The sequence below is a fragment of the Manihot esculenta genome, chromosome 12, assembly GCF_001659605.2.
Source record: "Manihot esculenta cultivar AM560-2 chromosome 12, M.esculenta_v8, whole genome shotgun sequence".
Classification (NCBI taxonomy): domain Eukaryota; kingdom Viridiplantae; phylum Streptophyta; class Magnoliopsida; order Malpighiales; family Euphorbiaceae; genus Manihot; species Manihot esculenta.
Genome location: NC_035172.2, coordinates 16,083,852 through 16,106,637, shown reverse-complemented (window position 1 = coordinate 16,106,637; position 22,786 = coordinate 16,083,852).

Genomic DNA, 22,786 nt, shown 5'->3' with positions numbered 1-22,786 from the left:
GTTTTTGATGACTTTTTTTGAACAATGTAGCTTGATTGTGTGTGATTGAAGTGTTGTAGATGGGGTATATGCATGTTTGAGGCCCCTAGGAACTTGTATGCATGCTTTGGTTGAAAAATATGCATGTTTGGAAGGTTTGGAGGCGAAATGTGCAAAGGGAACCAAGTTTCTGCCCTTTGGCAGAAACTAGGTTCGACAGCCGAAGGTACTTTCGGCCGCCGAACATGGCTGGGGAGGCAGGCCTTTCGGCTGCCGAAGTTGCCCCCGAAGAGAGACTTTCGTCTCTGTCTGGCACTTTCGGCCGCCGAAGGTGCCGCCGAACCTACCTGAGTTTCGTCTCTGTCTTGGACATTCGGCCGCCGAAGGTGCCGCCGAAAGTGCCCTGTTCAACCATTTCATGCATATTTTCATGTGATGTTTTCATGATATTTTAGGGGGGGTTTTGGGGGATATATTAGAGTTATGTTTATGTATGTTTGGTCCCTCATTGGAGTCCACCTGTGTAGGTTCGGACCCGAGGAACCAAGGACCCCAGCAGTGAGCCAGCTGCTACAGAGTTTGTCAGAGTCAGCCAGAGGTGAGTGGAACTAAACTTAACCTTTTTAAATTAAGAAATGAAATGCTTTTATCATGCTTCATGCATCATGATCATATTATAGGTTGTTTGCATTAGAATTCACGAATATGCCGCATTGCATTGTTGTGATAGATGTTAGTGGATGGACACTAGGATGATTCATTAGCCTTCTGAATACGAAGTCCTGTGGTGCCCATAATAGGGCCGGGCAATAACTCCGAGTACGAAGTCCTGTGGTGCCCATAATAGGGCCGGGCAATACGAAGTCCTGTGGTGCCCATAATAGGGCCGGGCATGGAGTTGAGGGATTTTTGAATCAGTCCATCCGTGGTGTGATTTGTTTGCGCAGTGACGCATTTCATGATAGCATGTTTTAAATATTCTTTTTATAGTTCTACTCACTGGGCATCTAGCTCACCCCTCTCCCCTAACCCCCAGGTTTGCAGGTACGGGATAGATAGAGAAGGCAAGAAGAGAAAAAAGTCATATGCATGTAATAGTTAGATTGTGGACATGACAATTGTATTATGATGAAATGTAAAAATATTCAGTATGTTATGTAATGAGGTTATTGAGGATAGAGTTGTGCTTGACCATAGTATATTGTTAATCCCTTTTGTATGTACATGATCTTATGTTATGATGTTTATGTAAACTAACTCAACACAGGTTGTTTTGCCTTTAAGGCTTGATGAGATCCCACAGAGGGACTATGTTATGTATATGTTCAGAGTATGCACAGGTTGAGTTAGTTGGTGACAGTATGTATGAAGAAAAGTTTTAACTTTTATGCATGTTGTTGATCATGTATGGGATTATACGGGTTCACAGGTTTTATGTCAGGCTTGCTACGGGTCCCGGCGGCCTTAAGTCGACCCGGATCCTAGCGCCGGAAGCGGTCCGATTTTCGGGTCGTTACAATTAAGACATTACATTACAATTTGATCATGTCCATTGCTAGCTATTACATAAACAAGACTTCATTACTCTATCCGGACTCCTGCTATATCCTGTACCTGCAAGCCTGGGGGTAAAGGGAGAGGGGTGAGCTAAAAGCCCAGTGAGTAGAACTATAAAACATATTAACACTATGCTTCAATGAAATGCATCATAACACAGACAATTCACATAAGGGTTGGGTGAACTTGTCACCAATTAGTCCAAGCTAACTCTGTGCCAGGCCGTAGCATGGGGTCCTGGTCTTCCTGTCATAACATACATTACTTATCATTGCCCCAGGGCCTCCTCTGGGCTCCTGGTCTTCGAGTTCCATAACCGTGCCAGGCCGTAGAATGGGGTCCTGGTCTTTCCTTACTCTGTGCCAGGCCGTAGAATGGGGTCCTGGTCTTCCTGTCATGGACTAATTGGGTCATCCAATATTCACCCATATCAACAACAATCGATGCAATGCGACATATTCGTGAAAACTAATGCAATCATCCTATTGCATAATCATGATGCATGAAACATGATAAAACATTTAACTTCTCAATTTAAAAGATTAAGTTTAGTTCCACTCACCTCTGGCTGACTCTGACAACACCGAAGCAGCTGAACTCACTGCTGGGGTCCTCGGTTCCTCGGGTCCGAACCTACACAGGTGGACTCAAATGAGGGACCAAACACACCTGAACATAACTATAAACTACTCCCCAAAAATCCTTTAAAACATCATGAAACAGCCATAGAAAAACATGCAAAGGAGGCCTGGACAGGGCACTTTCGGCGGCAGGTTCGGCGGCCGAAAGTCCCTCCAGAGCCGAAAGTCAGGCAGGTTCGGCGGCACCTTCGGCGGCCGAAACTCCCAGACAGAGACGAAACTCATGCATGTTCGGCGGCACCTTCGGCGGCCGAAACTGCCAGACAGAGACGAAAGTCTCCTTTCAGGGGCAAGCTTCGGCGGCCGAAAGTCCTTCGGTTGCCGAACCTGGTTTCTGCCAAAGGGCAGAAACTTGGCTCCCCTTTGCACATTTCGCCTCCACACCTTTCAAACATGCAACCAAACCTATTCTACAACACACAAACACAAGCATACATGTTCCTAGGGGCCTCAAACCATCATAAACCCCATCTACAACACATCAAGCATCCACATTGTTCATGAACATACATTTATACCCAAAAACATAACCATAACCTAAACATGCATTCTAACCCATAGATCTACTTAAAACTTACTTAAAACATGCAATGAGCTTAAGATCAGCTCTTACCTCTTGAAGATCGAGAGAGAGACGACCTAAACTCGAAGTTGGGAGAGATTGGGTTCTTGAACCTCCAAGCTCCAAAACTTTGCTCAAAAGCTCAAATCTTCAAAACAAAGTTAAAACAAATGAAAATCTTGAAAGATCTAGAGGAAAAACATCAAAGATTGGTGAGGGACGGCGGAGAACTCACCTTGGCTGAAAATGGGGAAAAAAGCTCGCCCGTTTTCGGCTAAGGGACCCTTTTATAGTGGCTGGCCAGGCCACGTTCGGGGGCCGAATGTGCCTCCGCATGCATGCCATGTTCGGCGGCCGAACTTGAGGTTCGGCGGCCGAACCTGGACTTCCCTCACTTATGCTTTCGGGGGCCTAAAGCACACCCACAACGCATGCATGTTCGGCGGCCGAACCTGAGTTTTCCTCCAATGCTATTTTCATGCAAAAACTCATTTTCTTTCATACTTAAAACATAAAACACATTAAAACATTTTATTAAAACATGGTTTTACCCTACTAGAGGCTTCCGACATCCGAGATTCCACCGGACGGTAGGAATTCCGATACCGGAGTCTAGCCGGGTATTACATTCTCCCCCCCTTAAGAACATTCGTCCCCGAATGTTCTTCAACTAGCACATGCATAGAGTCATCACAACATACACATAAAACACATAGAGACTAACCTTAAAAGAGATGAGGATATTGCCGGAGCATAGACTCCCGTGTCTCCCAAGTGCACTCTTTCAGATTGTGGTGGTTCCAAAGGACCTTCACCATCGGGATTTCCTTGTTCCTTAGCTTTCTGATCTGAGTGTCTAAGATCCGTACCGGCATCTCAACATAGGTGAGATCCTCTTGGATCTCCACATCAGGCTCACTAAGAACCTTGCCCGGATCTGACACGAACTTTCTCAACATAGAAACATGGAAAACCGGATGGATTCTCTCCATTGAAGCAGGTAAATCCAGCTTGTACGATACATTCCCAATCTTTTGCAAAACTTCAAAGGGTCCGATGTACTGCGGAGCCAGCTTACCTTTCTTCCCAAACCGAACCACCCCTTTCATTGGAGACACCTTGAGCAATACCAGATCCCCCTTCTGAAACTCTACTAGCCTTCTGCGGATGTCTGCATAACTCTTCTGTCTGCTTGCAGCAGTCTTGATTCTTTCTCTGATTAAGGATACCACCCTGCTGGTGATCTCTACTAGCTCAGGCCCTGCCAAGGCCTTTTCTCCAACTTCTTCCCAGCAAACAGGTGACCTGCACTTCCTTCCATATAAAGCTTCATATGGAGCCATCCCGATGCTAGCATGATGGCTGTTGTTGTAGGCAAACTCCACCAAGGGTAGATGCTGTCTCCAAGAACCGCCAAAGTCCAGCACACACATTCTAAGCATATCCTCGATAGTCTGGATGGTCCTTTTTGACTGTCCGTCAGTCTGTGGATGGAAGGCAGTACTGAAATCCAACCTGGTACCATGGCATCCTGCAGACTCTGCCAAAACCTGGAGGTGAACTGGGGTCCTCTATCTGACACTATAGAAACAGGAACCCCATGCAGTCTGACAATCTCATCAACATACACCTGCGCCAACTTGTCCACAGAATAGCCACTCCTGACAGGGATGAAGTGAGCAGATTTGGTGAGTCTATCCACAATCACCCATATGGAGTCCAATCTGTTGGACGTCACCGGTAACCCCACTACGAAGTCCATAGCTATATTCTCCCATTTCCATTCTGGAATAGGTAGCGGGTTAAGCATTTCAGCCGGCTTCTGATGTTCCAGCTTCACCCTCTGACAAACTTCACAGGCTGACACAAACTGTGCCACTTCTCTCTTCATAGCTGGCCACCAATAAACCTTTTTCAGATCTTGATACATCTTGGTGGCTCCGGGGTGAACGCTGTATCTTGCATTATGAGCCTCTCTCATAATGTCTCCTTTTAGCCCTATGTCATCTGGTACACATAAACGACTCCCATAGCGGAGGATCCCCTTGTTGTCGAATCTGAACTCGCTATCCTTGCCTGACTGAACAGTCCTGGCAATCTTCACTAACTCTGGGTCCTCATGCTGTTTCTGAGCCACTTGCTCCAGAAACACAGGTGTCACTCTCATCTGGGCCACTAAAGCACCTGTATCAGACAACTCCAACTGTAGACCTTCATCAATGAGCTTGTAAAACTCCTTCACCACTGGTCTCCTCTCTGCCGTGATGTGGGATAGACTGCCTAGTGACTTCCGGCTTAGGGCGTCTGCCACGACATTCGCCTTACCCGGATGATACTGAATCTTGCAATCATAGTCACTCAGCAGCTCTACCCATCTCCTCTGTCTCAAGTTCAAATCTCTTTGGCTCAGGATGTACTGCAGGCTCTTATGATCTGTAAAGATCTCACATTTTACCCCATAGAGGTAGTGCCTCCACATCTTGAGCGCAAAGATTACTGCTGCCATCTCTAGGTCATGCGTGGGGTAATTTAACTCGTGCTTCTTCAGCTGTCTAGAAGCATAAGTAATCACCCTCTCATTCTGCATTAGTACACAACCTAGTCCCACACGGGACGCATCACAAAAGACTGTAAAGTCTTCCTCACTAGTTGGCAGAGCTAACACTGGTGCTGAAGTCAACCTCTTCTTAAGCTCTTCAAAACTCTCTTCGCACTGGTCGGTCCACACAAACTTCTGATTCTTCCTGGTTAACCTGGTCAGAGGAGCTGCAATTTTCGAGAAGTCCTGAACGAACCTCCTGTAGTAACCTGCCAAACCCAAGAAACTTCTAATCTCTGTCACTGAAGTGGGTCTAGGCCAGTTAGCCACAGCTTCTACCTTCTTGGGGTCTACCTCTATCCCATTTTCTGACACCACATGCCCCAAGAATGAAATGCTCCTCAGCCAGAACTCACACTTGGAGAACTTGGCATACAAGCCATGCTCCCTCCAGGTCTGTAGAACCAACCTCAGATGATGGGCATGCTCCTCTGCATTCCTGGAATACACTAGGATATCATCTATGAAGACGATAACAAAGTGATCCAGGTATTGGCTAAACACTCTGTTCATGAGGTCCATGAATGTTGCAGGGGCATTGGTTAACCCGAACGGCATCACAAGGAACTCAAAATGCCCATATCTGGTCCTGAAAGCTGTCTTTGGTACGTCTTCTTCTCTGATCCTCAGCTGATGGTACCCCGATCTCAGATCTATTTTGGAGAAACAACCCGCTCCTGCTAGCTGGTCGAATAGATCGTCGATCCTTGGCAATGGGTACTTGTTCTTGGTAGTGACTTTGTTCAACTGCCTGTAGTCGATACAAAGTCTAAGGGATCCATCCTTCTTTCTCACAAACAAAACTGGAGCACCCCAGGGTGAGGTACTCGGTCGGATGAAGCCCTTGTCTACCAGCTCCTGTAACTGCTCCTTCAACTCTTTCAATCCTGCTGGCGCCATCCTGTAGGGAAGGATAGAGATCGGTCGGGTTCCAGGCATCAGTTCTATCTCGAACTCTATCTCCCTAGCAGGTGGTAAACCTAGCAGCTCATCTGGGAACACATCTAAGAATTCTCTAACCACTGGCACCGAGGCGGGCTCTCTAACCTGACTGCTAAGCTCTCTCGCATGAGCCAAATACCCCTGACATCCCCTCATGAGCAAGCTTCGAGCCTGAAGAGCTGATATTAGACCTCTAGGTGTACCCCTCCTGTCTCCTCTGAAGACAACCTCAGACCCATCCTGACCTCTGAACCTGACTACCTTGTCCCTGCAGTCCAAGGTAGCACCATGGGTAGATAACCAGTCCATCCCTAGAATGACGTCAAAATCTGTCAAATCTAGAACCACCAGGTCGGCGGACAAGCATCTTCCCTCAACAAACACAGGACTACACTGGCAGACTGACTCTGCCACTGATGGATCACACTTGGGTCCACTGACCCAGAGAGGACACTCTAACCCAGAAGTCATCAGACCCAACCTCCCCACGGCTCTCAGAGCAATAAAAGAATGAGATGCACCAGGGTCCATCAAGGCATACACATCTGAACAACCAATGACTAAGTTACCTGCCACCACGGTTAGATGCATCTGCCTCTTGCTATGTCATTGTGAAGATCCGTGCTGGAGCTGATGGACCTTCACCTCTGAAACCTGCTGAAGAAGAGGCTGCCCCTCTCCCTCTGCCTCTGCCACTGGCCTGAGTCATGGCTGGAGCTGCTGGCTGCGCTACACTGCCTGAGGCTGTCTGCTGGGACTGAGCCATCGGGACTGCTCTTGGACATTCTCGAGCCATATGCCCCTCCTGACCACATCTGAAGCAGGCGTTCATCCCAAACCGACATACTCCCTTGTGTGGCCTACCACACCTCGCACAAACTGCATTATCCGCACCAGAGCTTGAGCCACTCCCAAATCCCAGACTGGACTTGACTTTACTCCAGAACTTATTCTTCTTACCCTTGGGCTTACCCCATCTCTTACTGCCTGAAGCTGCTGCACTCAGGGTAGAGGGATCTAACCTTCCCCCACCCGGAGTTTTAGGACCAGAAGACTGTGCCACTGTCTGCTTAACTGTCTCCTGAACGATGGCACTGGCCTCCATTTTCCTGGCCATATCTACTATGGCATGGAAGCTCTCCCTGTCCACTGACTGAATCAAGGAGGAATACCTGGAATGGAGTTTCATGACATACCTCCTTGACCTCTTCGAATCTGTATCCAGACTCTGCCCAGCAAAAGGCAACAGCTCCAAGAATCTGTCGGTGTACTCCTCTACACTCATTTCATCCGTCTGCCTCAACTGTTCAAACTCTATCATCTTCAGCTCCCTTGAACTATCGGGAAAAGCCCATCCTGCAAACTCGTTTGCAAACTCCTCCCAAGACATGCTGTCCACTCTCGGGTTCACATAATTCTTAAACCACTCTCGTGCCTTCTTGCACTTAAGTGTGAACCCAGCCATCTGAATGGCTCTACTGTCATCAGCCCCAATCTCCTCTGTGATCACCTTAACCCTTTCAAGATACACAAATGGGTCATCCCCTTTTTCATACTGAGGAGCACCCAGTTTCATGTAATCGGTCATCTTGACCTTGCTCCCACTGGCTGAGCTAGGTCGAGAAGGTTGAGTAACTGGGGCTGCTGGTTCTGCAGGTGGTGGAGGTGGTGCAACATTTTCTAAGGTAGGGTTTGCTGGATTTGGATAGTAAGGTGGGGGTGGATACATTGGGTATTGTGAGTATGGTGGGTAGTATAGTGGGTATGGCATCTGTGTGGGATAAGGGGTGAAGCTAGGGTAATCCGATGTACCTCCCATCGAATACCCGGGATGTTGTGAGAAGTGTGGGTAGTGGGGTGGCTGAACAAATCCTGAGGCCTGAGTGCCTCCTTGGGACTCTCCCATACCTTCCTCTGACATGCTAACTCCCAGACTGCCATCCCTCCTCTGCTCTACATCCATATCATCCCCCATGTCCTCTGACATTCCTCCCTGAACTGTTCCCCTCACTGATCTGCTCCTACCCAGATCCAGAGACCTTCTAGGGTCTCTTACTACTCTTTCTCGGTTAAACCTACTAGACATTGCCCTAGGCAATGTAGGAGGACGGGCGCTCATGCCCTCATCCTCAGGCGGCACTCCAGTCAATCGTGCAGATCGACGAGTCCCTCTCATCCTGTTTTCTGAAAAACAGCACATAACAAACAAACATTAGCATCATATGGTTCATGTGGGCACACATGAACCCGCATCACATACATCACATATCATAGCATATCATTAATGCACTGCATATTATCATGGCATTTCACATCATCATGCAAGACAGGACTCCACATCCTATCCTAGTGGACATGATCTTTCCTATTGTGCTTGACCTTCTATAACATCTATGAGCCCGACACTCTAGGTCCGACCATATGAACCTAGGGCTCTGATACCACTCTGTAACGACCCAAAAATCGGACCGCTACCGGCGCTAGGATCCAGATCGACTTAAGGCCGCCGGGACCCGTAGCAAGCCTGACATATAACCTGTAAACCTGTATAATCCCATACATGATCAACAACATACATAAGAAATTAAAACTTTTCTTTCCATGTACATCAACCAAACTCAACCTGTGCATGCACTGTACATAACATAAATCATAAACATTGATCCCTCTGTGGGATCTCATCAGTGCCCCCAATGGGTGACATAACATATGTTGAGTTGGTTTACATAAACATCATAAAAGTCTCTAAGATCATGTAATAAAAGGGATAACACCAATCTATGGTCAAGCACACCTCTAACATCCATAAACATCATCTCATACATATCTATACTGATTAAGACATTACATTACAATTTGATCATGTCCATTGCTAGCTATTACATAAACAAGACTTCATTACTATATCCGGACTCCTGCTATATCCTGTACCTGCAAGCCTGGGGGTAAAGGGAGAGGGGTGAGCTAAAAGCCCAGTGAGTAGAACTATAAAACATATTAACACTATGCTTCAATGAAATGCATCATAACACAGACAATTCACATAAGAGTTGGGTGAACTTGTCACCAATTAGTCTAAGCTAACTCTGTGCCAGGCCGTAGCATGGGGTCCTGGTCTTCCTGTCATAACATACATTACTTACCATTGCCCCAGGGCCTCCTCTGGGCTCCTGGTCTTCGAGTTCCATAACCGTGCCAGGCCGTAGAATGGGGTCTTGGTCTTTCCTTACTCTGTGCCAGGCCGCAGAATGGGGTCCTGGTCTTCCTGTCATGGACTAATTGGGTCATCCAATATTCACCCACATCAACAACAATCGATGCAATGCGGCATATTCGTGAAAACTAATGCAATCATCCTATTGCATAATCATGATGCATGAAACATGATAAAACATTTAACTTCTCAATTTAAAAGATTAAGTTTAGTTCCACTCACCTCTGGCTGACTCTGACGGAGAACTCACCTTGGCCGAAAATGGGGATAAAAGCTCGCCCGTTTTCGGCTAAGGGACCCTTTTATAGTGGCTGGCCAGGCCACGTTCGGGGGCCGAATGTGCCTCCGCATGCATGCCATGTTCGGCGGCCGAACTTGAGGTTCGGCGGCCGAACCTGAGTTTTCCTCCAATGCTATTTTCATGCAAAAACTCATTTTCTTTCATACTTAAAACATAAAACACATTAAAACATTTTATAAAAACATGGTTTTACCCTACTAGAGGCTTCCGACATCCGAGATTCCACCGGACGGTAGGAATTTCGATACCGGAGTCTAGCCAGGTATTACAGGCCAGGCATAACCCGTCCACCCCATTGACTGAACTTCGAGCTAAAGAGGAGGATTCTGATGGCGAGGAAGTGGTTTATGGGGAGGATGACAGACCCTTGCCCAAAGGGGCTTCTCGTACTGCGGTTGGGCCTTCTAAGGCAAGCACTGGGCTGGATGTGGAAGATGTGGAGGTCCTCGACCTCGAGGAGGACGACGCCGAGCCTCAGGACAAGGATGCAGAGCTGGGAAAAAGAGGCGTTGGGCCTCAGGGGCAGGAAATGGTGCCTTTGTAGGTACTGGGGGGTCTGAGCAAGAGGAGGGCAGTCCTCCCATAGGTAGTAATGTAAATCGTGTAAATGATGATGATGTAAATGTGGATGATAATATGCCTAGACAAGTAAGTCCTTTAAGGACAGTTTTTCCTTCATCAGAGTAGGTGATTAGAATAGACTGTCATATATATTTTTTCTTTTAATGAATTTTTACTTTCACTTATTTGGACTACTTCTTGTTTTTCATTCATACTTGAATTTATCTCTGCTTATCAAGAATGGAACACTTAAACTATGTGCTTCAGAATTTTCCTAAGGAATCCGCTGTGAACTTTTGACCTATAGGTTTATTTGTTTCACTAAGGCATTTTTATCTGTAAGCTCTTTCCGGGCTGGACTAGCTGTACCCGTGAGCTCTATTTTTAACAGTGATCAATGCTTTCAACTTACGAGTTTTTATCCTCATTACTTTATTAATGTGAGCTCGGGCGCACAGCTTTTGCTGAGTAATAATAAGTCAGATCATGTACCTTTCGCGATGATGAGCAGGGCTCGTCTTTCTGCCTTTAATTCTGTCTTGACAGGGACTGGAGCTGAAGTTTTATCTGCTTCGTGCCACTAGATTTTCCTCAGATTGCCCCTTTACTTCCTCAGTATTTATTACATGAATAGTGAGAGAGTAAATCCCTATACTTCATTTGTACCTGTACGGCTTCGTTTTAGGCGATTTTTACTTTTCTTTCTGGTTGTGAGCTCGGATGTCTGGTCCTCCTCGAGGTGATCCTTTGCCAGTCGGTGCAATTTAATCGGCGTGCTCCACTGGGATGGGGAGTTCGGTTTTTGTCGTTTTCCTCTCTAGGGTCGCCTTTGCTAAGTGTTTTGCTTACTGTAAGTTAATTCGAGCTGCAAGAAAGGTTTTTACTTTTGTCGTGAGTCCGTTTATTCAGCAGACATGGAGCCTAGACTTTCGTTCTTTGCTTAGGTTTGTATGCCTATTATTCGTGATGCTAGCTGTGTGACGAGCTCAGGAGTTCGAAATTTCGCCTTCCCTACTTTGGTGCCCCAAGCTCTGTTGTGGAGCCTGTAGCTTTGGTTTGCCTCTTGAGCTTTTTGAGCTCGGTTCTCTTTTTTTTTTTTTTTTTTAACTCGTGTTTTTAGGTCGGCTTTTCTTGGCCTCTTGCTGCCTTTGTCTTCTTAATTCAGCTTTTCACGCTAAGAGATCTTGGAGATCCCGATCTTTTACCTCTAGAAGGTCTCTATGTCTCAAGGAGGTCTTCTGATGCCAGGAGATCTTGGGGATTCTGGACTTTTACCTCCAGGAAGTCTCTATGTCTCAAGGAGGTCTTCTGATACTAGGAGATCTTGGGGATCCTGGACTTATTGATGCCAGGAGATCTTGGGGATCCTGGTCTTATTGATACTAGGAGATCTTGGGGATCCTGGACTTTTATCTCCAGGAGGTCTCAACGTCTCAAGGAGGTCTTGTGATGCCAGGAGATCTTGGGGATCCTGGTCTTATTGATACTAGGAGATCTTGGGGATCCTGGACTTTTATCTCCAGGAGGTCTCAACGTCTCAAGGAGGTCTTGTGATGCCAGGAGATCTTGGGGATCCTGGACTTGTTGATGCCAGGAGATCTTGGGGATCCTGGACTTTTACCTCCAGGAGGTCTCAACGTCTCAAGGAGGTCTTCTGATGCCAGGAGATCTTGGGGATCATGGACTTGTTGATGCCAGGAGATCTTGGGGATCCTAGACTTTTACCTCCAGGAGGTCTCAATGTCTCAAGGAGGTCTTCTGATGCCAAGAGATCTTGGGGATCCTGGACTTGTTGATGCCAGGAGATCTTGGGGATCCTGGACTTTTACCTCCAGGAGGTCTCAACGTCTCAAGGAGGTCTTCTGATGCCAGGAGATCTTGGGGATCATGGACTTGTTGATGCCAGGAGATCTTGGGGATCCTAGACTTTTACCTCCAGGAGGTCTCAACGTCTCAAGGAGGTCTTCTGATGCCAAGAGATCTTGGGGATCCTGGACTTGTTGATGCCAGGAGATCTTGGGGATCCTGGACTTTTACCTCCAGGAGGTCTCAACGTCTCAAGGAGGTCTTCTGATGCCAGGAGATCTTGGGGATCCTGGACTTTTACCTCCAGGAGGTCTCAACGTCTCAAGGAGGTCTTCTAATGCCAGGAGATCTTGGGGATCCTGGACTTTTACCTCCAGGAGGTCTCAACGTCTCAAGGAGGTCTTCTGATGCCAGGAGATCTTGGGGATCATGGACTTGTTGATGCCAGGAGATCTTGGGGATCCTAGACTTTTACCTCCAGGAGGTCTCAACGTCTCAAGGAGGTCTTCTGATGCCAAGAGATCTTGGGGATCCTGGACTTGTTGATGCCAGGAGATCTTGGGGATCCTGGACTTTTACCTCCAGGAGGTCTCAACGTCTCAAGGAGGTCTTCTGATGCCAGGAGATCTTGGGGATCCTGGACTTTTACCTCCAGGAGGTCTCAACGTCTCAAGGAGGTCTTCTAATGCCAGGAGATCTTGGGGATCCTGGACTTTTACCTCCAGGAGGTCTCAACGTCTCAAGGAGGTCTTCTGATGCCAGGAGATCTTGGGGATCCTGGACTTTTACCTCCAGGAGGTCTCAATGTCTCAAGGAGGTCTTCTGAGCTCTGTTCTTTCTTTTTCAAAGAGAATTATCATTCATAATAGAGATAACATCATCATGTAAAGACTGGCGTTATTTTATTCACTCGTGCTTTTCAGAGTACAATACTTTTCTTTACAAATATTTCAAGGGAAATACCTCTTCAAGTGCTGGATATTCCAGGCATGGGGCTCAGGGTTTCCCTGCATATTTTCAATTCAGTATACTCTTGGCCTGACCACTTTTGTTATTCTAAACGGGCCCTCCCAGGTCGATGCCAGCTTTCCTACCGCCGCTCTTTTTCTTGTAGCCTCCAGGTTCCTCAGAGCCAGGTCTCCCACCTTCAGGCTTCTTTCTCTGACCCTTTGGTTGTAATATCGGGCCGCCCTTTGTTGATAAGCGGCAGTTCGGACTTGAGCTTCTTCCTTGACTTTTTCCAGGGCATCCAAATTGCTTCTTAGTTTATCTTCGTTGGTGTCTTCACTATTGAACTGGACTCGGTGTGTGGGGACTTGTAGCTCGACTGGGACTACAGCCTCAGTGCCAAATGCAAGTGCAAAAGGCGTTTCTTTAGTGGACGCCCTGGGGGTGGTTCGGAGTGCCCATAGGATGCTATTGAGCTCTTCCGCCCAGTTCGTTTTTGCCCCATCCAGCCATTTTTTCAATCCTTGGAGGATAGCTCTGTTGGTGACCTCTGTTTGACCGTTAGTTTGAGGATGGGCTACTGAGGAGAATTTGTGCCATATACCCATGTTCGCCGTAAATGCTCTGAAGGTGCTACAATCAAATTGTCTGCCACTGTCAGATATGAGCACTCTCGGTATGCCAAACCTGCAGATGATGTTTCCCCACACAAAGTCTATCATCTTGCGAGCCGTGATCGTGGATATTGCTTTCGCCTCTGGCCATTTTGAGAAGTATTCTACAGCCACCACTACAAATTTCCTTTGTCCCGTGGTCTTGGGGAAGGGCCCCAGGATGTCTATTTCCCATTGCGAGAATGGCCACGGGCTGGATATGCTGGATTGAGGAGTGGCTGGGACTTTGATGGTGTTAGCAAATCTTTGGCATACGTCGCACCTTCGGACAAACTGTTCTGCCTCTCTTTTAACAGTGGGCCAGTAGTACCCTTGCCTGAATATTTTATTGGCTAGTGTCCCTGCTCCTTCGTGAGCTCCGCACATTCCCCTGTGTATCTCTTTCAGCACTTTTGTAGCCTCTTCCGGGCTCACACACCGGAGCCACGGGTTGTATTTCCCTCTTTTGTATAAGGTCCCCCTTACTACTTGGTAATTGGCAGCACGAGCTGCTATCTTTCTGGCTTCATCTTTATCCTCAGGGAGCTTTCCCTTCTCTAGGTATTCTAGGTATGGGGTCATCCAAGTCTGGCTTTGTTCCACCTGCAATACCGTGTTTGTTTTATTAAAAACAGGTGTGTTGACGTGCTGTATGTACACTTCATCGGGGAGCTGTTCTAATTCTTCTTTGGACAACCGACTAAGCAGGTCTGCTTCCTCATTTTCCTCCCGAGGTATTCTTTGAAATTTGACGGTAACTCCCCGATCCATGAGCTCGGCCTCTATAGCTTTTACTTTTGCCAGGTAATTCTGCATGGTTGGGTCTCTGGCTTGATATGCTCCAGTTACCTGATTGACCACCAGTTGTGAGTCGCTATTTACTTCGAGGTCGGTTGCCCCTACCTCCATTGCCACCAGCATCCCATTTATTAGGGCTTCATACTCCGCCATATTATTGGAGGCTTTGAATTCTAAACGTAGGGCGTAGCAAACCTTAAATTCTCCAGGCCCCTTAAGCATTATTCTAGCGCCGCTACCTCCAGCGCCTGAAGCCCCGTCTACATATAACTTCCAGTTGAACTTTTGGAAGGGTTTTTCCTTTCTTTCCTTCCCCGACACTTTTGAAGATGATTCTCCTTGTTCCTCATTGAATGTGCACTCTGCTATGAAGTCAGTAAGGGCCTGAGATTTTATAGTTGTTCGAGGTCAATACTCTAAGTAATAAGGACTAATCTCAATGGACCAAGCTAGCATCCGACCTGAGGTCTCCGGTCTATGTAGAATCTTCTTCAAGGGTTGATCTGTCATTACTACTCCCTGGTGACTTTTCAGATAAACCCTAAACTTTCGGACTGCCAATAGTAGAGCGTATGCTATCTTCTCAATATTCAAATATCTGACCTCGGTATCTTTAAGCACCTTGCTGACATAGAAAGTAGGCTTCTGCTCTCCTTCTTCCACCCTTACCAATACGGCGCTGACTGCTTGTTCAGAAGCCGCCAGGTATATCAGAAGTTCCTCACCTTCTAAGGGGCTACTAAGCACGTGAGGCGAGCTGAGATAGCTTTTGAGTTCTTTGAAGGCTTCTCGACAGCCTTCTGTCCATTCGAAGTTTGGCACTTTCCTCAACTTTTTGAAGAATGGTAAACACTTTTCTGCCGATCTCGACATGAATCGATTAAGCGCCACTACTCTCCCGGTCAGTCTTTGGACATCCCTTATACAGGTCAGTTCTGGCATATTCAATATGGCTTCTACCTTCTCCGGGTTGGGCTCGATGCCTTTCCCACTCTCCATGTACCTTAGGAATTTTCCTCCTCTAATGAAGAAGGCACATTTCGCTGGGTTCAGCTTCATTCTGTACTGGTCTAATACTCCGAATACCTCTTTCAAATCTGCCATGTGTTGTTGGAAAGTTAGGCTCTTGACCACCATATCATCCACATAAACTTCTACGTTTCTGCCGATTTGATTTTTGAAGATTTTATTCATCAGTCTTTGGTAAGTTGCCCCAGCGTTTTTCAATCCGAAAGGCATGGCTCTGTAGCAGTAAGTCCCATCTTCTGTTATGAACGAGGTCTTTTCTTCGTCCGACCTGTCCATTGGGATTTGATGATAACCAGACATTGCATCCAAAGACGACATATAATTAAAACCGGCCGTAGAGTCGACCATTTTATTAATATCAGGGAGGGAATAACAATCTTTAGGGCAAGCCTGATTCAGGTCAGTAAAATCTATGCACATCCTATATTTTCCATTGGCTTTTTTGACTAATACAGGATTTGCTAACCACTGCGGGTACATGACCTCCCTGATAAAGCCTGCCTCTTCTAGCTTCAGTACCTCCTCCCTGGTGGCCTGTTGCTTCTCCCTTCCGACTACCCTCTTCTTCTGCTTTACCGGTCTGGCTTCGGAAAGGACATTCAACTTATGCGTCATCACTTCTGGGTCAATCCCGGACATGTCAGAAGGCTTCCAAGCGAAGCTTGACGCGTGACTTCAGATCAAGGCCATGACCTCGATTTTCTACTCTTTGGTAAGGCCAGCGTTGAGACTGAAGACTTTATCTGTTTCTGCTTCTGATAAGGGAAAAATATCCAGCTCCCCCACCGGCTCTGTCCTGGCCTCTGTTTTCTCGTCTCGGACCTCCAGGACTTCTGAATCCAGCCTTTCCTCTGTTGAGCTCGGCTCTGCTACCGTAGCTAGGTACACTGCCCTTGCTTCCTCCTGGCTTCCCCGAACTATTCCCACCCCTGCTTCTGTTGGGAACTTCATCGCCAAATATCTGATACTGGTGACGGCCTCAAAGTCAAACTGCGCGGGTCTTCCCAAGATCGCGTTGTAGCTCAGGGGGAGTTTAGCCACTAAGAACACCGCATAATGGGTGCGAGTCCTTAGTGCTTCTCCCAAAGTAAGGGCCAGCTTTACCTTCCCTTCCACCAGAACCGGTACTCCTCCAATCCCTTTCACCGGGGCCTGGTCCCGGACCAATTGTTCCTCGGGAATTCCCATCTACTGGAAGACCCGGTATGGCAACAGATTCACCTTGCTCCCGTCATCCACCAAAATCTTCTTCACCCTGTAATTGTGAATAACGGCTTCAATGACGAGGGCATCGTCATGGGGCATCTGAATGCCCTGAGCATCCTCCGAGGAGAAAGTGATGGTTACTGGGGAGTGCTCGACGACCTGCATAACTTCGGCACCGCTACCTTCTCCCTCTCTACTTCTCTTTTTTCCCCTTCGGCTCATCCGACCGCCCGTGCCTCCAACGATCATGTTGATGGTTCCACTGGACCCATCATTCATTGAGTTAGTTCCCGTTTTCCTTGGCGCTTGAACCGCCGGGTTGGGTTGAGGCCTCTGTCCCTCCGGCTTCTTCACGAAGTTCTTGAGGTGCCCCCTCTTTATTAGCCTCTCGATTTCAGTGATCAACTGAAAGCAATTATTGGTGTCATGGCTATGCGTGCGATGGTACTGACAATATTTGTCAGGGTTTCGTTGGTCTGCTTCAGTTCTTAGGGGTTTGGGCCATTGTAGGAACTCCTTGTCCTGTATGGCTATGAGCACTTCGGCTCTTGAAGCATTGAGCGGGGTCGGCTTCTCTGGGATCCACGAGGACCGTGATTTTTGTTCTGGGACCCCAAGAGGGAGAGGTCTTTGATCCCTTCGTTCCCAGGGCTGCCTGTAGGGCTCTGACTTTCTGCCTTGTTTCTTCTCCTGCCTTTCTGGCCTCCTTTCTTCCAGGGCTTTCCCTCTATCCGTCGCTCCCCTAGCGAATCTGCTTGTCATCAAAGCATCATCCTGCCTTATGTACTTCTCGGCCCTGTTCATCAGCTCGGTTAGTGAAGTAGGAGGCTTCCTGCTCAACGAGCCAAAGAACTCAGCAGAGGTCGTCCCCTTCTGCATGGCTTCCACCGCCCTTCCTTCATCGAGCTCTGGAATCTGCAAGGCCTCCTTATTGAAACCAGCAACGTATTCCCTGAGCGATTCGTCTCTCCTCTGCCTGATTGTCTCCAGATAGCTCGTCTTCCTATCTGCGAGCACCCCAGCGATAAACCGTCTAATGAAGCGGGTGGCCAGGTCTCCAAAGCTGCCAATACTCTCGGCCTCAAGGTTATTGAACCACGCCCTTGCTGGCCCTGAGAGCGTCGTTGGGAATACCTTGCACATCAAGGCATCTGACAGAGTCTGCAGCTCCATGAAAGTCTTATAGTTGAGGACATGCTCCCGGGAGTTTCCAGCTCCATCATAGGCCGCCATCGGTGGCATCATAAACTTCTTAGGGACAATCTCCTGCTGCACCCATTTTGAGAAGGGTGAGGCAGTGGGTAGGAGAGTTTGGTTCTGATCCTTCGTTCCCAGCTCAGCCAAGAGCTGCTGTAATACCCGGCTAGACTCTGGTATCAGAATTCCTACCGTCCGGTAGAATCTCGGATGTCGGAGGCCTCTAGGAGGGTAAAAATCATGTTTTCATAAAATGTTTTAATATGTTTTATGTTTTAATCAAGAAAGAAATTGAGTTTTTGCTTGAAAATAATCTTGGAGGAAGACCCAGGTTCGGCCGGCGAACCCCAAGTTCGGCCGCCGAACATGCATGCGTTTCGAGTGTGCCTTAGGCCTCCGAAAGCATAAGTGAGGGAAGTCCAGGTTCGGCGGCCGAACCTCATATTCGGCCGCCGAACATGGCATGCATGCGGAGGCACGTTCGGCCCCCGAATGTGGCCTGGCCAGCCACCTATAAAAGGGTCCCTTAGCCGAAAACGGGCGAGCTTTTCTCCCCATTTTCAGCCAAGATGAGCTCTCCGCCGCCCCTCACCAATCTTGAGTTCCTTCCTTCAAATCTTTCACGATTTTCACTAGTTTTCACGTTGTTTTGAAGATTTTCGAGTATAAAGCAAGTTTTGGAGCTTTGAGGTTCAAGAAACTCAATCTCCCATCTCCGAGCTAGGGTCGTTTTCCTCTCGATCTTCAAGAGGTAAGGGCCGATCTTGAGCTCACTATATGTTTTAAACAATTTTTAAGTTGATTCTTGGGGTAGAAATGTATGTTTAAGTTAGATGAGCATTGTTAGGTTTTATGTGTTTTGTGGGCAATGTAGGTTGCTGTGATGCTTGTAATGTGTTGTAGTTGGGGTTTAAGATAGTTTGAAACCCCTAGGAGCTTGTATGCTTGAGTATGCATGTTGTAGAATAGAAAAATTGCATGTTTGGAAGGTTTGGGAGGCATTTGAGGTTGAGGATCTGAAGTTTCTACCCTTTGGCAGAAACCAGGTTCGGCAGCCGAAGGACTTTCGGCCGCCGAACCTGCCTGGGAGGCCAGCCTTTCGGCTGCCGAAGCCTGCCCCCGAAAAGAGACTTTCGTCTCTGGAGGGCACTTTCGGCCGCCGAAGGTGCCGCTGAACCTGCCTGACTTTTGTCTCTGGAGGGACTTTCGGCCGCCGAACCTGCCGCCGAAAGTGCCCTGTTCAGCCTTCCTTTGCATGTTTTGCATGATTGTTTTAAGGTGTTTCAGGGGGTTTTTGGGGGATGTTTTTAGAGTTATATTCTAGTATGTTTGGTCCCTCATTTGAGTCCACCTGTGTAGGTTCAGACCTAAGGAACCGAGGACCCCAGCAGTGAGTCAGCTGCTTCAGTCTTTGTCAGAGCTAACTGAGGTGAGTAGAATAAACTCTTATCTTTTAAATAAAAATGAAAATATTAGCATGAATCATGCATCACGGATGCCATGTGATATTTTAGGTTGTTTGCATTAGAATTCACGAATATGTTGCATTGCATATCTTGATGTTGATGTGGATGGATGTTGGATGACCCATTTGTAACGACCCCAAAAAGGACCGTCACCGGCGCTAGGATTCAGGTCGGCTTAAGGCCGCCAGAACCCGTAGCAAGCCTGCTATACTCTCTGTGTACCTGTAAACCTCATACATGATCATACTTTTTCAGTGAAAATAAAACTCTTTTCTGGACCAAGGCTTAACCTGTGCATGCACTATCTCTGTATTCTGTACTCATGTACTCTGTACTCTGTATCCCTGACTAGAGCTTGCTCTAGATGGGTTAATTCATACCTGTTAAGCCTGGTTTTCACATACAGGAAAACATATATACATATACAGATCATGTACAAAACATACATTACTAGGTCAAGCAACAACTATTACATCTTTTCATATTACATGTCCACTCTACGCTATTACAGATCTCTTTACTTTTTCTGTACTCTACTGGACTGTCCCTGTACACTGTACACTGAACCTGCAAAACTGGGGTTAAGGGAGTGGGATGAGCTCTATAGCCCAGTGAGTAGAACAGTAAAACATCTCAGTAAAATATGATCTCATGGAATGCACCATATCACAGACAAGCCACATCAAGAGTAAACCTGTCACCACATAGTCCCAGTAACTCTGTGCCAGGGCGTAGAATCGAGCACCTGGTCTTCCTGTCATATATGTATATGTGTATATAACACCTGTGAACTTACCATTGCCAGGGCGTAGTCAAAGGCTCCTGGACTTTGCTATATACCTGCCAGGGCGTAGTCAAAGGCTCCTGGTCTTTGCTATACGTGCCAGGGCGTAGTCAAAGGCTCCTGGTCTTCCTGTCTGAGACTATTGGATCATTCAGCATTCACTCACATTACCAATAACAATGCAATGCAACATATTCGTGACTACTAATGCAATCAACCTATGGCACAAACATGATGCATGAGATATGCTAAAAACAGGTTGTGGTTCAATTCAAAGTCATAAGTTTAGTTCCACTCACCTCTGGCTATCTGGACTGACTGACTCTGCAGGTTTACCTCTGGAGCAGTACTCACTGCTGCTCTCTCTGGTTCCTCTGGTCTGTACCTATACAAATGGACTCAAATGAGGGACCAAACAAACGTAGAAATAACTCTCTTAAACTCCCCAAGACTCCCCTTAAACTCACTCAACTATCCATGCAAAGCATGCAAAAGAAAAGCTGGACAGAACACTTTCGGCGGCAAGTTCGGCGGCCGAATGTCCTCTCCAGAGACGAAACTCAAGCACCTTCGGCGGCACCTTCGGCGGCCGAATCCCCCAAACAGAGCCGAACATGCAAAACCACTCGGGGGCAAGCCCAAGTCACCATGCAGGAGGTTCGGCGGCCGAATGAACTTTCGGCTGCCGAACCTGAGTTCATCCAGAACTCAGTTTCAACGGCAAACCATCTTCTCCTTTCCTTCAACTGCTCAAACCATGCAAACGTCACCTCCTCAACATACATATACTCATGTATATGATCACAGGGGTCCAAAACTAGCTAATAACCCCAAACAACAAAACAAACATAACACATAATCATATATTCATGCATATATCTGCAAACCTTCCATTGAAAACCTAAACATGCATCTCTCTCGTCACAACTCCCATAAAACCTTCAGAAAACATATAAAAACATAGGCAACACATCACTTACCTCCTGGTGAGTGATCTCAACAAAGGAAAACGGATCAACTCTCTTCACCCTCACTAACTCTCCAAAGCTCACTTTTTGCTTCAAAACCTTCACAACTTGGTAAATGAGCAAACTCCTGCATGAGCTGCTCAAAACACTTGCAGATGAGTCATAGAAGACGTGGCTCATTCATAGCAAGAATCTGAGGCCAACATCTGTCAAAAGCCATGACTCAGCTTGGCTGGCCAACTCATCGTCGGCTGCCCAATCACAGGCAAGACCATGCAACATTCGGAGGCCGAACTTCCCTTCGGAAGCCAAACACTTTCGGCGGCCGAACTTACTTTCGGCGGCCGAACTTGGCTCAACTGCCTTAGGTCATTTCAACTCAACACTCACTTCCCTTAACCTAAAAACATCTCCTAACCCTTAGAAAACACAACTCCTACCCTTATATAGAATCCCAACACCCCGGATTCCACCAGACATTAGGAATTCCGGTGCCGGAGTCTAGCCGGGTGTTACACCATTGGTCCTCAGTATGATGAGTTATGATATGATATGTAAGACCAGGTGTGGCCTGCACTACGCCCCTGGCACCATGTAAGTGAAAGTCCGGGTGTGGCCTGCACTACGCCCCCGGCACAGTTAGACATGTATGCTATGATATATGTAAGAGAAAGACCAGGTGTGGCCTGTACTACGCCCCTGGCACAGTTGGACTATGTAGAGGACCCTTGGTGACAAGTCCATCCTTGATGTGAATTGTTTGTGATATGTTGCATTTCATGGAAGCATGAAAAATAAATTGAATGTTATATTATTCTGCTCACTGGGCTCTAGTAGCTCACCCCTTTCCCCTTATCCCCCAGGTTTGCAGGTACAGGGTAGACCAGGAGGTCGGCAGGAGTAAAGTCTGTTTTCATGTAATAGTTAGAAGTTGTGGACATGATGAAATTGTAATGTAATGTCTTATGTAGTCATGATATGTAAAATAATATTGAGGATTAGAGGTTGTGCTTGACCCTATGTGTGTGGTATCCCTTTTAATGCATGATCACTATTATTATTGATGAGATGAGTAATCAAGCTTAATGTATGTTATTGATACCCCATTGGAGCATGTGATGAGGGCTCCAGTGTAAGGTTTATGGTTATGTTAGTGTGCATGCACAGGTTAAGTTTGATTTGTGAAAGAAAAAGTTTACATGTTTATGTTTTTGTAAGATCATGTATGGGATTACACAGGCTTACAGGTTATATGTCAGGCTTGCTACGGGTCCCGGCGGCCTTAAGCCGATCTGGATCCTAGCGCCGGTAGCGGTCCGGTTTTCGGGTCGTTACAGAATGGTATCAAAGCCCTAGGTTCAGATGGTCGGACCTAGAGTGTCGGGCTCATAGATGTTATAGAAGGTCAAGCACAATAGGAAAGATCATGTCCACTAGGATAGGATGTGGAGTCCTGTCTTGTATAATGATGTGAAATGCCATGATAATATGCATGTGCATTAATGTTATGATTGTTATGTGATGTATGTGATGCGAGTTCATGTGTTGACACATGAACCATTTGATGCTAATGTT